Here is a 17,398-nt window from a genome sequence, read left to right on the forward strand (position 1 = left end):
CAATCTCACTTTACGGAAAAATTTTGACAATTCGGTTTTAATATCAAATGCATTGGGAGCTGCCGTTGGGACATACGATAGGCCTCTGCTGAGCACTTTTATTTCATTTTCAATCAGTGTGTGGTTTGATAGATTAACTACAGGGCTTTCTTTCACCACCTGTAATTTTTCCGGCGGGTCGACCTCTCTCCGTGCTCCTCCTGGCTGAATCTGATCGCGTGCACACATGAAATACATATGTCCAACTGAAGAGTCCTTTTGGAATCTATACACAAGGTAACGATGCACCTCCCTGAGATTGTTTGGCATACTAAGTATGAATGTAGATCAGGCATTCCGCATCTGACAATATTGTCCAATACGTATTAATGAGTAACCTTCTGGTTAGGCTCTTAATGATGTACCGTTTATGAAGTAATGGTGTTGAGAAAAAAACTATATGACCCCTCCAATGTCCTTCAATCACCTGACATACTGGAGACGCATGGCCATCCCCAGTAAACTACTTAACTCCAACTATAAGAACACCCCTAGACAGAAATTAGCCTGGCACCTTGGCCTTGGTCCGTTCTGGATCGAGTACAGGTTTTAATAAGGTATGATGCTTGTATATATGTCCCCCTGTGTAAATAATCTAATTTAGTGAGAACTTAGTAACCGTTTTTAAATGTCCTTTCCCCTATAGGAACTGCCCACACCTCCCCCTTTCACTGTCCTGAGGAAGACCCGCCGAGTAAGGGACACCATCCCTACCACGAGGGTCGAAACGTCGACTATCAACTGTTGCACATAATCAGTGTGTGATTTTGTACACCTGTCATTTATGATGTCATATTGAATGTTATACTCAATTGAAGATTAATTCTGGCAAGGCTCCTCCGGGAAGCCATCATCAATTGTTTAAAGTGATGTACAATTGAATTGTCACTGCACCCATCCACACCACTCCTGAGCACTACACTCCTTCCCTCCTTCCCTGTACAGTGGGCACTGTTAAAATGTATATTATATGTTTGTTTCTATAACTAAAAATGAAAAAATACAGTGTTTAGCGTATCAACACTATTTGAATAAACAGTAGTGTTCGATTAAGTGGACTGTTAATGAATATTTTTCTTATTGTTTTGAATTAACTCACAATTGGCCAGGGACCACTTTTTCTCTATACCACATGATTACCCAGGTCCCTACGACTACCGGGTTGACCCCCCTTCTGTACTCCGGTCCAAAAGAGGATGCAGTATTCCAGGTGTAGACGCATCAGCAGTCGTCAGAGGCAGCCAGGCGAAAACCCGGTAACGGTGAGCGGGACTGTGCCCCTCTTTTAAACTCACCTGCCCAGGCAACCCCATCACCCTCCTGCAGCTGATGGCTGGCGTTGCAGGTGCCCATGGGAAATTTGGTAAAACATGGTGGCCACTGTTGGCCACCACCTTCAGTGGGTCCGATCTGACCCACACCTGTCTTTGGGGCCCCTAGTCCATTCTCCGGTAATTGGCCCAATGTTTTGTTTTGTTTCTTCACACGTGATAGCGGCTTTCAGAGAATTCATCATCAGAGCATTTGCTAAACACCTCTCAATCTTCATCTAGAGATAGGAGGATTGTAGTGTTTAATCCCATGGTCTGTCCATTTCAGTGTCCCTCTTGGCAACGTTTCACATGTCCTGGACAGGAAGGTATGCTCATGAGAACGTTTGTACAGTAGGAATAGACGTACCGCCTTCCAGCCCTAATGAGGGTCTGAAGTGCCTTGTACACGAGTAACACGCTACTTCATGGGAGGTTGTCATGTTTATGGAGGTACAACTATCTTGCTGTGTGTCATGCTCACATGGTTTGTGAGCTTTCTGCCATGCAATTTGTCATACAATTTTTTATATGACATTGTCCAAACTGTCACGTATTCTACCATGAAGTGCTTATACAACTAGTCATGCAGACAGTCATGCAGGTAAGCACTAATACAGTCATGTAGTGATCAGGCTGGAGACTATGACATCAGTCAGGCCCTGGTTATGCCATTAATCATGTCCTAATTCATGCAGTCATTTGATTGATACAGTTAATAGAAATTCACATGGTACCCAGTAGACTGGTGTGCTGAAAACAATGTTAGAACCTGGAGACCCCCGGGATGGACCTCACCCCCTCCCAAACTCAATAGAGTCAATTCCAAGGCATACTCTAGTACCAGCTCATGTTTATGCACATCAAAACAATAAACAAAACATTTTTACAGCAAACAGTTCTAAGTCGCACAATAGTAAGAGGGCTGCTTCATCAAAATACATATAATCCATAAAACCTTCACATATCACATCTATGAATTCAAGTATAAAAAGTTTAATAACAAGATCCAGTGGCATAGCTAGATGCACTGCCACCCAGGGCGACCCCTAAGTTTTCCACCCGGGTTGCAGTAAGAGCAGGGGTGGGTGGCGGATGACTTGTTTCGAGGTGGTGTCCGACGGACGACTTGTTCTCAGGGCAGGAGGGATTGTGGTAGTCGACAGACACAACTCCTGCTGCCCCCAAAACCACCCCCCACCTAGCTACGCCACTGACAAGATCCATATTTACAAATGTTGCATATGCATCCAACACGGGCTTCCCTTAATCTAATCGGACCACACAGGTGAAACCACCTATATTGTTGAGGGGCAGGTGCAGCCCTTCATATGCTTGATGACCTACCTCTGGCCCTCCTCTCTAACATTGTGCTACCACAGGGGTCCCAGGAAGCGAGATCTGGGTTAGACGCAGTGGCTCCATAGACTGTAGCCTATACTCCCCCAAGTCGGTGTAACCATTGTTTGCAAAATAAGAATTGGTACGTATCCCCTCGGTGCTGCCCTAAGGAGTATTTGTAAGTAGAGTCCAGATCATTCTCTGCTATCTGACAGTTTGCTGCATAATTGGTAGTGGGAGGGTGGGAACATTGTGTAACACATTGTCGATCAACGCCGCAGTATCAGGCCCGGATGTTGCAATGGCCCAGTTAAAAAGGAAAAGGCCACGTCGGAGTGGGCATAAATAGCCTCCTGCCATTGCGACACTGGGGCCGGAAGAGAGGCATCGCCTGCAATGCCCCTTAATGTTTCCTGTCCCCCACCTCGCCCTCGCAAGATCAGGGACAGATCCGTGGCCTCCTCTGCCTGCCCCTAGGTCAAAGAATCACAAGAACAGGGGAGGATGCAGGGCCATGGGGCTCCCAGTCCTGGAGCCTATACATAATTGTGTTTCCATACTAATAGATCTCAATAGAGCAGGATTATCAAGATAGTGTTGTAATCTACTACTTGCCCTACGACCCAATTTGTGGGATAATTACATTTGATACAGTCCATTTGATTTGGTTAATACCAGTCCATCTAATGGGACTATTCGCATGAGTTCGACTTGGCCCTCTCCCCTCTTATTACACATAGGTCACTCCTAAAGTAGGCCATAGCTGACCCTATGGGAAGGGTGCTGTGTAAGTAAAAGAAAGGTAGGAAATTAACCTTTATATTTTGCATGTCCTGTTAGTGACAAACAGCCTACTTTGTTTTTAACTGCTGTGAGGCCTACTCCTCTCATTGGATAACATTGGGAATTCCCTTAAATACTTTAAATTAGTAATTCCTGATTGAAACGGAGTGAGGTTGCCAGGTTTGGTATGTTTAGAATGGTAGTGATAAATCCTACTAACTGGTAAAGTTAGATTTTCACATTACTATTTTAGAAATGCCACTTTTAGAAGTGTGCATTTCTCTGTGCTTATAACTCTTTGTGCTTTGCAGCCTGTCTCCAATACACATCTGGGCTGGGTGATAGCTAGACGTTGTGCATGCTCTCCAAATAGCTACAACACAAGAAGGGCTGGGTGTGCATTCATCTGCATATTGTTAGTCTTCCTGGGCAGGAAGACGTGGTTCATGTTTACATTTCAAATAGGTTGCCTCCTGCTCCCACACAAAGGGCTGATTTACCCCCTACTGATCGCCTGGAGCCAGGGCTGGACTGAAAGGGATTGCTATGCACTTCTAAGGATTCTTTTGGCTTCACCCCCTACATCACAGGCATTTTTGAGTATAAGTACTGGGACTCTGACCCAAACAAACTTTATCTTCAGCTCAATCTTTGAAAACTATTAAACCAGGTTTGCTGTGTTATATAATAGCAGATGCCAGTGAGAAAGGTCTTGGCTGTGTGCTGAAACAAGTACAAAACGGAAAGGAAGTAAACATTGTGTTAGCTTCCAGATCCCCTAAAGGGATGGAATCACGTTATTCCACCTTAGAGAAGGAAGCTCTAGCAGTGTTTTGGTGTCTTAAGAAAATCAAGCAATTCTTATGGGGTGTGCGATTTGTTGTACAGTCTAACAACAAACCATTTCAAGACATTTTCAACAAAAAGGGGTTAGATTGGGTGTCTTTGCATATTAGCAAATTGATTCTGGGTCTGCAAGATTTTCAATTTGTTGTAAAATATATTTCTGGTGTGCAGAATAATTCTGCTGATTGCTTGTCAAGATTACGTAGTAATGTGCACAAATCTGAGGTAATACCAGAAGCATGGTGGGTGGAAGATAATGTTAAGGTATGTGCCTTAACTGATGGATGTGCTTCTGAAAGAAAATGGTTGGAATATTTGGAAACAGATGAAGTGTTGAAAGAAATACACAAAGGTGTCTGGTCAGGACTGAATATGTGGACCCATGATGTAAAGTTCAAGAGTTTGAATAGTTTCTGAAGAGTTAGCTGTTGCCTATGGTATTCTCCTAAGGGGTTGCAGATTGGTGCCTCCATCAGGATTAAGAGGACATCTGGTTAAACTGCCCATGATGGACATCAAGTAATCTGTAAAACTGAAGAGAGACTTAGAACTGTTTATTGGTGGCTAGGTATGGATTTGTTAGTCATTTTGAAAAAATTAATTAATTGACATGTTCATGTGTTTGTCTGCTTATATGGTTATGTTTTACAAACCAAATAAAGCATTTTTAAACTGAAACGAAACTGGATTTGTTAGTTGAGAGAATGGTTAGAGAATGTGTGGAATGCAATCTGGCAGACAAGACTTACAAAATAAGAACACCTCCTATGGTTTGCCGTGAAATACCTAAGGAAGTTTGGGAGGATGTTGCATTAGACATGATAGGACCAATTCAATACGTTGTGGGTCCACTCGTAAATATTTACTTGTTTTGATTGACACACTTTCTAGATGTTTATTATAAACAACTAAGGAGTGACTCTGTGTACAAATAAATACGCCGTGAAACAGAAAAGTCGTGTGAAGGTGTCAGGTTTATCAAAAAGCACCAATCTGGTTCAGATGATTGCAAGATTAAGCAAAACAATAATCTTATTAACCAGGAGGTTACAACCCAGTAGACGCGAGGTATTTACACCCAACTGGAAAGGGCAAGTAAACCTCTATGTTAAAAGGACCCTCACTCACCACTAGTTGGTGACATGCTTCATCATTGGGTCCCCGCTGGGGTCCCCGCTGGGGTGGCCAAATGCCCCCCAGCGTGCTACAACGCCTGATTTACAGCGGAGCGGGTTGGTGGTGAGTGTAACAGTGGTATAACTCAAAAAGGTGCAAAATATGTGTGTGCAGGATTAAAAAATACAAAGTTGAAACCCAACAAAATATTTAATATGGGCCAACCTGTATTAAAGTTAAAAACGTGGAAGGCGGACACCAAAAGGTTCTAAATTATGAGACCCGTGTCCTTAATAAGTATATACGGTCAACATGTTTCTGCTGCTAAAACGCAAGATCGCACAGCATTCGTCAGGACCTCTGAAATAATTGCTCTCCGGTGGTATGTGCGCGCTAAGGCACACCCTCCCGTGAGGCACTAAGTGTGAAAAAAATAGAAAAAATCTTTTATATACATCAGGTGCAATTACTCACGGATATTGCCCGTGCCGGCTCGCTGTGGAACACAGCAGCCAAGGATACCTGTAGAGGAGAAAAACAAAGTACACACTGACACCAAAAACACAGAACAGACCAACATGTAAGCCAATACTCCAGTATATGACTGGTCATGTATGTGCAAAGATCAATTGGCCATAGTGTCCTACCCACCTTAAATAAAGTGGCCGGATGTAGTCCCCCTTACTAGATAGAATTTCAATATAGGGGGGTCACCCATCGTGAAATATACATTAGAACAGTGCACGTTGAGATCAAGGAACCAAAAGTACAAGGTTCCAGGTATAGAAGATTTCTTCTTATCTACTAAGCCCAGGCTTGCCAATAGCGAAAGGCTATGACTCCCTTACCCACCTTACATTGTAATGGAGCCGGGTGTTTAAAAGTAAAATGTTACGCAGAGACTTAAAAACCATAAAAAACATGACTTGGAGGATCTATAAAGGACAACACGCATTCCGACAAGCTAGCGGTATCATAGAGTGGCGTTAGTGTTACCATAAAGTATATTAACACTTACAAACATAAGGAAGGAGATTCACTTCCTGGGACAGGACGGCGCGGGCATTTTTCACGCAGTGTCCAGTCCTAGTAAGAGGAAGAACGAGAAGTAAAAAGTCCCTCCAGATCATTCAAATAACGGAAAAGACCACATGCTAGTAAAGCGGTTCAGGAACTTACTGTTACAATCGCGACTCCCCGCCTTAGACCTACTATTCGGGAAAGCCGTCCGCCCGGAGGTGAAGAGACACGGCTTGCGTGCTTCTTTTAATCACAGAGTTCTTCCGGCCCCGTGGCCAGCAAGCCCGTACGTATAGGGGCGTGGCCGGGTGCGAGATTAAGTTCTTAAAGAGACAGAGTCCTTACAATGAATAGCACGGGGCGCCGGTTCGAGGCCCCAGTCCGTTCTTACTTTGAATGACCATAATGGGGGGGAGGGAAGAGAGACACAACCCGGAGCCAGTATTTTATGAGGTCCAATTCAGAAAGGGCTATTTACAGACCCATATTTCGATTAATTCTCAATGATGAGGTGAAAAACCAAAACATTCCAGATGGAGGGCTAACATGTTAATTGAACAGTTTGTACAATAGTCACAGCCCTATATTAGTGCTGGGATGGAATTGAAAATCAAAAAGAGGGGGGGTTGGGTTGATCTCAGTTGCAAAATGGGGTTACATCATAAGGCCAAAAACGGACAAGGTTGCAATTGACAGCAGTACTAACCAGTTCTATTAACTTCTTAAAACTGAACCCCACGGAATATCATCATTGAGTCCAATTTTATTGGTGGACAGGCGATACACCCACCGTTGTTCTTTCTCAAACAACTTGACTTCCGATCCATTTGTCAGATGTTCCAAGATTGTCCAGCGCATATCGTTGGGGGTCTGCTGTTTTTCCAAATAATGACAAGTCATCCTGGTTGTTGTCTTTTTACAGCGTATGTTGCTGCGATGTTCTCCTATTCTCAGTTTGATACGCCTGGACGTCATGCCAACATATTGTAAACCACAGGGGCATGTTATTAAATAAATAACATTGGCCGTATTGCAATTAGTATGGCAACGCTGCTCCCATCGTTGCCCATTGGTCAGATTCAATGATTTTGTGTGCGTAGTAAGGTGGCATATACTACAATTCCCACAGGGGAAATGCCCAGTAATTGCTGGTAGGCCCCAGGCATTAAGTACAGTGGCAGCCGGCATCATTGTCGTTTGGTCCCTAGGGCGCGTGTGGACCAAAGAGTCCTTCAAACTTGTGGCTCTTTTATATGAAAAGAGAGGTTTGTCCCACTTGTGATTATTACTGGTTAATATCTTCCAGTGTTTGGAGACACTCTTACTCACTGCATTCGATAGTGAATTGAATGTTGTAACACATGTTAAAGGGATCTCAGCATTTTGAGTCCTTGTAGTGATATCCAGAAGTGTGTCTCTCTGTTGGTTTCTTGCCCGTTTTTGGCTGTTGGTGATGATCTTCTGCGGGTATCCTCTATTTTGTAGCTTAGTTGATAAGACATCTGCCTGCTGTTTGTAGTCCGGCAAGTTGCTACAATTCCGGCGCAGCCTTAAAAACTGGCCGTATGGAAGATTCTCCCGCAGAGCCCTCGGGTGATAGCTGGTATAGTGTAGCAGATTATTTTTTGCTGTGGGTTTAGTGAATGTTGTCGTCTCCAAATGCTTATCCTGTCTTCTAATAGTGACATCCAAGAATGTAATGGTGTCGGTGGAATACTCATGTGTGAACTTGAGATGCTGGTCACACGTATTAATCCATACAAAGAAATCCAATAATATGTGCTCTTCCCCCTTCCAGATCATTAGCACATCATCGATATAACGTTGCCAAAATATGATGTTGGCAACGAAAGGATTTGTAGGGCCCAAGATGTTGTTAACCTCAAAATCGAACACATACAGGCCTGCCACCGAAGGGGCAAAAGTACTGCCCATTGAGGTACCTGTGGCCTGGAGGTAGATCTTGCCCTCATGTTCAAAGTAATTCTTCTTGAGCGCCAAAGTGGCACAATCCACAACAAAGGGACGTGATGTAGTAAAGTCCCAAGGTGCATTATCCAATGCCTCTTTCACCACTCTAATTGTCTCATCCTGTGGGATACAAGTGTACAGGCTTTCAATGTCCATTGTGACAAGGAAGCAGGGCTCAACAGGCAAAATGTTGGTTCTCAGCATAGAGAGGAGGCTCTTTGTGTCCTTCAGGTACGTGCTGGTGGACTCAATAATAGGTCTTAAGAAAAAATCGCAGTACTTAGAGAGAGGTTCCAACAGGGAACCGATCCCTGAGACGATCGGGCGTCCTGGTGGGGGCAACACATTTTTATGAGTCTTGGGCAATATATAAAAATACGGCACCCTCCTATCCGATGACATCAGGAACTCGGCCTCTTTTCTCGAAATAAAACCATCTCTCTCTGCTGTAGAGACTAGTTCACAAATTTCTTCATATAAGTCTGCTGTAGGGTCCTCAGTGAGCAAGACATAGTTAGTGGCGTTGTTTAGAAGGCGCTTACACTCATTGTCGTAATCCGCTTTGTCCTGGATGACGACACCACCCCCTTTATCCGCACTCTTGATGATAATACCCTTGTTCTGTTTCAGGGACTGTATCGCTTGAAACTCAGCTGCAGTCAAGTTCTTAAAAGGAGTTGGTTTAGGTAGCTGTTCCACTTCTTGAAAGACTGCCTGTTCAAACGCCAGGATCTCTGGTGGGATCATAGCTGGAGGGGGGGTGAATGAAGACTTCAGTCTGAAATCAGTGTCACTCTTGGATATTTGGCTAGGCTCATTTTCTTTACTCTCAAAAAACTCTTTAGTCGCAATTTCCTAAAGAATTCATTCAGTTTGCAATGTAATTTGAACCGATCCAACTTGGGAGTTGGAATGAAGCCCAAACCTTTCTCCAAGACATCCTTTTCGGCCTTAGATGTTTTGGTTTTTCACCTCATCATTGAGAATTAATCGAAATATGGGTCTGTAAATAGCCCTTTCTGAATTGGACCTCATAAAATACTGGCTCCGGATTGTGTCTCTCTTCCCTCCCCCCCCATTATGGTCATTCAAAGTAAGAACGGACTGGGGCCTCGAACCGGCGCCCCGTGCTATTCATTGTAAGGACTCTGTCTCTTTAAGAACTTAATCTCGCACCCGGCCACGCCCTCATACGTACGGGCTTGCTGGTCACGGGGCCGGAAGAACTCTGTGATAAAAAGAAGCACGCAAGCCGTGTCTCTTCACCTCTGGGCGGACTGCTTTCCCGAATAGTAGGTCTAAGGCGGGGAGTCGCGAGTGTAACAGTAAGTTCCTGAACCGCTTTACTAGCATGCGGTCTTTTCCGTTATTTGAATGATCTGGAGGGAATTTTTACTTCTCGTTCTTCCTCTTACTAGGACTGGACACCGCGTGAAAAATGCCCGCGCCGTCCTGTCCCAGGAAGTGAATCTCCTTCCTTATGTTTGTAAGTGTTAATATACTTTATGGTAACACTAACGCCACTCTATGATACCGCTAGCTTGTCGGAATGCGTGTTGTCCTTTTTAGATCCTCCAAGTCATGTTTTTTTATGGTTTTTAAGTCTCTGCGTAACATTTTACTTTTAAACACCCGGCTCCATTACAATGTAAGGTGGGTAAGGGAGTCATAGCCTTTCGCTATTGGCAAGCCTGGGCTTAGTAGATAAGAAGAAATCTTCTATACCTGGAACCTTGTACTTTTGGTTCCTTGATCTCAACGTGCACTATTCTAATGTATATTTCACGATGGGTGACCCCCCTATATTGAAATTCTATCTAGTAAGGGGGACTACATCCGGCCACTTTATTTAAGGTGGGTAGGACACTATGGCCAATTGATCTTTGCACATACATGACCAGTCATATACTGGAGTATTGGCTTACATGTTGGTCTGTTCTGTGTTTTTGGTGTCAGTGTGTACTTTGTTTTTCTCCTCTACAGGTATCCTTGGCTGCTGTGTTCCACAGCGAGCCGGCACGGGCAATATCCGTGAGTAATTGCACCTGATGTATATAAAAGATTTTTTCTATTTTTTTCACACTTAGTGCCTCACGGGAGGGTGTGCCTTAGCGCGCACATACCACCGGAGAGCAATTATTTCAGAGGTCCTGACGAATGCTGTGCGATCTTGCGTTTTAGCAGCAGAAACATGTTGACCGTATATACTTATTAAGGACACGGGTCTCATAATTTAGAACCTTTTGGTGTCCGCCTTCCACGTTTTTAACTTTAATACAGGTTGGCCCATATTAAATATTTTGTTGGGTTTCAACTTTGTATTTTTTAATCCTGCACACACATATTTTGCACCTTTTTGAGTTATACCACTGTTACACTCACCACCAACCCGCTCCGCTGTAAATCAGGCGTTGTAGCACGCTGGGGGGGCATTCGGCCACCCCAGCGGGGACCCAATGATGAAGCATGTCACCAACTAGTGGTGAGTGAGGGTCCTTTTAACATAGAGGTTTACTTGCCCTTCCCAGTTGGGTGTAAATACCTCGCGTCTACTGGGTTGTAACCTCCTGGTTAATAAGATTATTGTTTTGCTTAATCTTGCAATCATCTGAACCAGATTGGGGCTTTTTGATAAACCTGACACCTTCACACGACTTTTCTGTTTCACGGCGTATTTATTTGTACACAGAGTCACTCCTTAGTTGTTTATAATATACTTGTTTGGGGCATAGGAGTGTTTACTCGCGCCCTCTCTCTCCTGTTGATTTATTTGAAACTTTCTAGATGGCCTGAAATTATGGTCACAACAGAAGTTACCACAAACTCTGTGATGAAGTTCCTTACTAAAGTGTTTGCTAGAGAAGGCAACCTAAAGCAAATACTTACAGATAATGGGGTGCAATTTACCTCTAAGGTCACAAACGACTTCTTGGACTCACAAGGAATTAGGGACAAAAAATGTGCCTTGTACCACCCATAGTCAAATGGTGAAGTTGAGAGCTTTAACAGGACGTTAAAAAAAGACTATTCAGATTGCCATATTCAAAGGGGTAGATTGGATTGATATGGTAAGGTGGTAAGGTGCACAGTGGAGGACATAAAAACAAACCCCACACCACTACAGGTTTGAGTCCATTTGTTCAATTTAGAAAACGCAATTTGCATATTAAGGTGTGCCCACCATGGATGGATGCATACCAGGTGTCTCCTCGTGCTATAGCTGATCTAAGGAAAGAAAGCAGAGTGAGAGAATCACGCATTCAGCTTGACATAAAGGCCAGATATGAACTTCTCAAAGCAGCTAAACAAATGGATGTCAGAGTAAGAGATATGGTTAAAGTGAAACTGCCAAGATTTTAGGTAGTTAATCTTCTCAATTTAGTGAGCCTCGCAAGGTTATCAAGTTTTTAAAGTGGCAGTAAAAGTGGATGATGAAATAATTTGGAATTTCAATCCTGTAGTTTTACTGTAAAAAAGTTAGAACATTTCTCTTGATTTTGCAGGTATTTATTCAACAATCTATTTATTTTTGTATTATGGAGTTGTATATTTTTACCGGGTTAGGGAGGGAGGTGTGTGGTAGTTTTGGTATATTTATTCATATTTGGAATGTTCCTTTCCCCCCTCCCCTTTGTTGCCTTTTGGTTAGAGTTGCTGTAGAATGTTTGTTGCAGCTGATTGGAGGTTTGTGCTATGGCTGAAGCTTCTTGTTATGAAATAAAGCTTCTGAACTATTTCACCACATGTCTTGTCTGCAGATCGTGTTCTCATATGCGGTGTTCATCGGCACTTCACTATTTTTACATAACCCTGCGTGGAGTCTCTTTTGTAGTGTGTTCATTGTGTTTCTGTGTGAGTGTATTGAACAAATGCTTCACACATTGCCTCTGTAAATAAGCCTGCCTGCTATGTGCCAAGCTACCAGAGGAAGAGCGTTGGTTTTCTTGGTGTGTAGCTGACTTACCCTGACTAGAGTGGTGGCTTCTGCCTGGCTGGAATGCATACCGTAGCCAACCAGAACCCTTCTTCTAACAGTGACGGTCTGGATTGTAGGTTTCTTTTCTCTTTTGAGCTTTACTTGTCCACTGGACCATTGCCATTGACGGCCTCCTGTTTAACGCAGAGAATTTTGAAAGTAGATCTTCTGTTGACAGATACAGCCTTAATGATACCCTATACAGGGTGGAAACATGAGAAGAGATTTATGAAAACTTGGACAGAGGCCAGAGAGGTAGTACCTAACACATAAACCAGATATGTACAGAACCATGTGTTTGAAGTACATAACCCCTCAAATAACTCAAACAGCAGAAATGCTATAGCCAATGCTTCGAGTTCAAAGGGTGGAAATTGCATGCATAGGTGTTCTTGTCGTTTCTCACTTTTCTTCTACACAAATGGGTAGGCTCCAGTAAATACTTACTGTAACCTAGTGTATCTGTGGCATACACCCACAGTGCCAAAAAAACAATTCAGGTCATCCTGAGTTTACATGCTCTCTCGCCATTCTACACTGGTATTTAACCCCTTTGCTGCTGCAGCAATTCCGCCGCAGTGCTAGGGGGGAGGTGGGCAGCACGGCGCTCCCATGCTCGTAACGGAACCACACCATCCCGAGCCTCGGGCGCGCTGTGCTTGTGAAGGAGTTGTTCCGTCACAGCCCCGCCCGCTCAATAGAACGCGCCGCGCTGGCTCAAAATCTGCACCACGCAGGCGCGCCGAGTGGGCCGTGACGGAACCGCTCCGTCACCAGCACAGCGCAACCGAGGCTGGTGACGTTGCGGTTCCGTCACCAGCATGGAAGGGGTTAATGCTTTAACATCGTAGTACTCACTTCTTTTTTCAATAAATTAATGAACAGAAGCATAGAAAAAAGATGATCAGAGCACAACTCTGGTCCTCACACCTGACATACAATTATAAGTGCCTCATTTAGAAGAGGCCTGCATCACCGGAGCATGACTTTTTATGATGATTCGGTGGCGCACGCCTCTCAATCAAAACTATGAGGTGAGGCAAAGCCACCCTGCGTGGCTTCGCATGGCCTCCTAGATATGGAGAAAGGTGCTCCATGGGCATTATGGTGGGTTTTCCCATGCAACACCCATGGGATTTGACACCTTCCCAGATTTACAAGGATCTGTAAACCTGGGAATGCATTAAAACGGTGCGCCTCCCAGGGGAGGCATAACAAGGAGAAATGACTTTATTTCTCCCCGTTTTTTAGGTCTCGGCTAGCCGCGCGAAGCGCGTCTCCGCTGAGCCCCTTTTGTTGGCATGTGTGCTTCCCAGGACACAGTCCTGGCCGCGCGCATCGCCTTGGAGGCGATTTGAAAGTGGCACGCGCCGACTGGCACGCGCCGCGCTCGGCCTGGCTGTCTCCTGGGAAAGCGCAAACATACCCAGGCACACCTCCCCCTGCATGCAAGCGCCCACACACACACACTCACACACACGAGCGGAGACAGACACACAGACAGATACACTCCCCCCTCCCCCCGCCGTCGCACACAGAGACACACACACAGGAGCGAACATACACGCGCACACACACTCACACACACGTGCGCCCCCCAAGGCCCACTTACCGTCAATCAAGTGTGTTCTGTCGCCTCTGCGGGGCTCTCCCTCAGGCATGGGAGCCCCGCATCACGCACTGCTCTTGACCAGGAACTCCGTGGGCGCGGGCTTCGCGCACAAGACGGAAGTCCCGCCCCCCCGCTAGGTTTCGTTTTGGAATGCGCGCGCAGATATTGCAGTCATCTCGCCTGATCCCCAACAGAAACCGACAGCGCAGGGGTTAATCGCAAGCTTTATTTTATGTACAAATAGTTCCTTCCTGCTGGCGATTTATTTTATTAGTTTAGGTGTTCTATATGATTGTTTTACCAAGCCGCCTAGTTCTAAACACCATTTAATTAAGAAAAATCTGACATGGAAAACACTGGGAAAACGGAATCACAAATACGAAATTGAACCTCAGTATTGCAAAATAAATGCTTGTTTACAAATGTCGCCAGGAGAGGGTCCGAGATGTGCGTAGTCTGCTTCATGTTCGCAAGTATTTTGCAGATTTCTTCACGGACATGGTTGAATTAATTATTTTTCAGTTGCAGGGAGTTGAGGTAAGAGAACTATGTTGATGATGGGGAGAGCTGTGTTGATGAAGGAGGGAGATAGGCTAAATGTGGCAGAGAGGTTTCGGGAGGGCCTTTCCACAGAGGACATCCTTGGTGCCGTGTTTCAGGGTGGGAGGCTCAACATTTTTTTGCAAGTGGAGTGCGTCTTTAGACCGTGTATGTGGTATTGTCACGTTATCCCTGTCAATATTTTCTGTGACTTATGATATGCTGTGTGCATGTTGTTTTTAATGTTTCCATGTAAACACTGACCAAGAACACTACAGAAACACTGAACAGACTTGAACTGTAAAACAGCGAAAAGGTGATGGGTAGCCTCAGCCACTGATAATAGCTTGGGCCTCAGTCCAGTCCATCACCGTTTTCCCTCTAGCTTGGGCCTCAGTCCAGTCCATCGCCGTTTTCCCTCAGCATCACTCCAGACAAAGGGGCAACATATGCACATTACATTTGTCCTTACTTCACTATGAACAGTCCGTCCTGGTCTGCCAGGCCATGGTATCTCTTGCCAGAAACACAGCAATCTATTGTGTCCCAGTCACTACTAACTCTCGAACAGAGAATGCTATGAGTGTGGATCTCAGAAATGAATATCTAGGCAGGGGTTCCTTGAAGCTGTGCAAGAAGCAAGAAGCACACTAAATATTGATTAAGAGAATGTACTGGAATTTGACAGGAAACCCCCTGACACTAGCAGGAATCTACTAAAACTAGGATGGGAATCCATTGACTAAGAGATAGGATGGAAGACTTTGGCACTCAAAGAGAGGAAGGCAAATACTGGAACAGGGAATCCGGGTCATGCTCTGCATGTTCTTCTATTTTTACTTGCAGTCACTATAGAGAGTATCCTCAGGCTGTGGTCTACAGTTCCATTCCGGCTCCGATGACGCCTGAATCTGGTTCAGAAACTGGATGGGTGGTGGAGGGGGCGAGAGAGGATTTTTAGTAACAACTGGCGCGTTCTCTTGAAATTGTGTCCTGGATGCTCAAGAGTTGGCTGAAACTCAGTATATCTAAAATGAATTTATCATTTATGGGACACCTGTAAACCCCTTCCAACTTTTCTCCCACCATGTATGTTTGGTGATATACATTTGTAGCAGTGCCTACCTCTTTCAACGAGCTGCAAGTGTCTGTGGCGTCAAAGAAATCTTTTTTCTGCTTGACTGACAATTCTTGCCAACTTCATCCCAGCCAGACACAGATAAGTTCTTACTGACTCTTTAGTTATTTCTTGTTTGGAATATTGTATAGCTTTATACCCAAGCTTCTTCAGGTCCACCTAGCAATCGGTCCAGAGGAAAAGTGATCTTGCGTTCTAAGCCTGCATAAAATTTGGAGAATATGTGAGGTTGATTTGTATGTTATCCTGCACTATGACATCATGAAAAGAGAAGCGAGTTTGTAATTAAAAGTCCACTTGTTACTGATGAAGCGCCATGCGTTCCTAGTAAAGAGTGTTTATGATAGAAAGTTAACCAACACATAACAAAAAAAAGTGCTATTTACAATGCCAATAGCTCTAACTTTTGCAAAGGCGAGACCGTTGCATTGTAAGTGCAGAGTAGTGAGTGCAGAGCAGTGAGTAGTGAGTGCAGAGTAGTGAGTGCAGAGTTCAGAGTAGTGAGTGCAGAGTAGTGAGTGCAGAGTTCAGAGTAGTGAGTGCAGAGTAGTGAGTGCAGAGTAGTGAATAGTGAATGCAGAGTAGTGAGTATTGAGTGCAAAGTAGTGAGTGCAAAGTAGTGAGTGCAAAGTAGTGAGTGCAGAGTAGTGTGTGCAGAGTAGTGAGTGCACAGTAGTGAGTGCAGAGTAGTGAGTAGTGAGTGCAGAGTAGTGAGTGCAGAGTAGTGAGTGCAGAGTAGTGAGTAGTGAGTGCAGAGTAGTGAGTGCAGAGTAGTGAGTGCAGAGTAGTGAGTGCAGAGTAGTGAGTAGTGAGTGCAGAGTAGTGAGTAGTGAGTGCAGAGTAGTGAGTAGTGAGTGCAGAGTACTGAGTGCAGAGTAGTGAGTGCAGAGTAGTGAGTGCAGAGTAGTGAGCTGCCTCAAGTGAAGTACTCTGGTACCCAAGGATGACTAGCAAACAATATTATTCACAACGTTGCTTACTATTCAGCAACATTTGACAGTTTGCAAATCATCTTTATACAACAATTCAGAGTTTGATAACAAATTAATGTAACACATTGTAATATACAATGCCAATAGCTCAAACTTTAATGCTGCGAGACCTATTGCATTGTAAATGCTTGTTCCTCTTTGTATATGTGCTCCATTCTGCAGCACACATAGAAAGAAGAAAATGGCACCATTTATTGTTTATGTGCCGGAAGGTGTAGCTTCCTGCACAAAAGCAATTGTGCTAACAACGCAGACACCCTTGCACCATTATGCAAGGGTGCATGATTTGGCGCGAGGCACAAATTTGTGCAATGGGAGGGGCAGAAAGGACAGGAATGCGCCATATTTTATTGATATGCCCAGTGCTTTAAATGGGCCAGTAATGTCCGGTACGGAGTACCAGCACTTTTTTATTTTGAGAGGGAGAGTGCCAGCATTTCTCAAGAGAAATGTTAAACTTTTAAATTGGAGAGTACCGACACTTCTCAGAAACAAGCAGGTACTCTGCTACACAGTACCTGCACTTCTAGTTTTCCATTTCAAGCACTGTATGTATCCACATAAATTTAAATATGGGGAGAAATTGTTGCAACATTTTTGGAGCCCTTGAGCTTGGCCATGGATTTTGAGAGTAAACTATAATAATTTCTGCTCTGTAGATAAATGTCTCTTTTCAGCTACCATACATTTGTCGACTCAGTTGCTCAGCTAAAA

This window comes from Lissotriton helveticus, chromosome 10, assembly GCF_964261635.1.
Source record: "Lissotriton helveticus chromosome 10, aLisHel1.1, whole genome shotgun sequence".
NCBI classification, from domain to species: domain Eukaryota; kingdom Metazoa; phylum Chordata; class Amphibia; order Caudata; family Salamandridae; genus Lissotriton; species Lissotriton helveticus.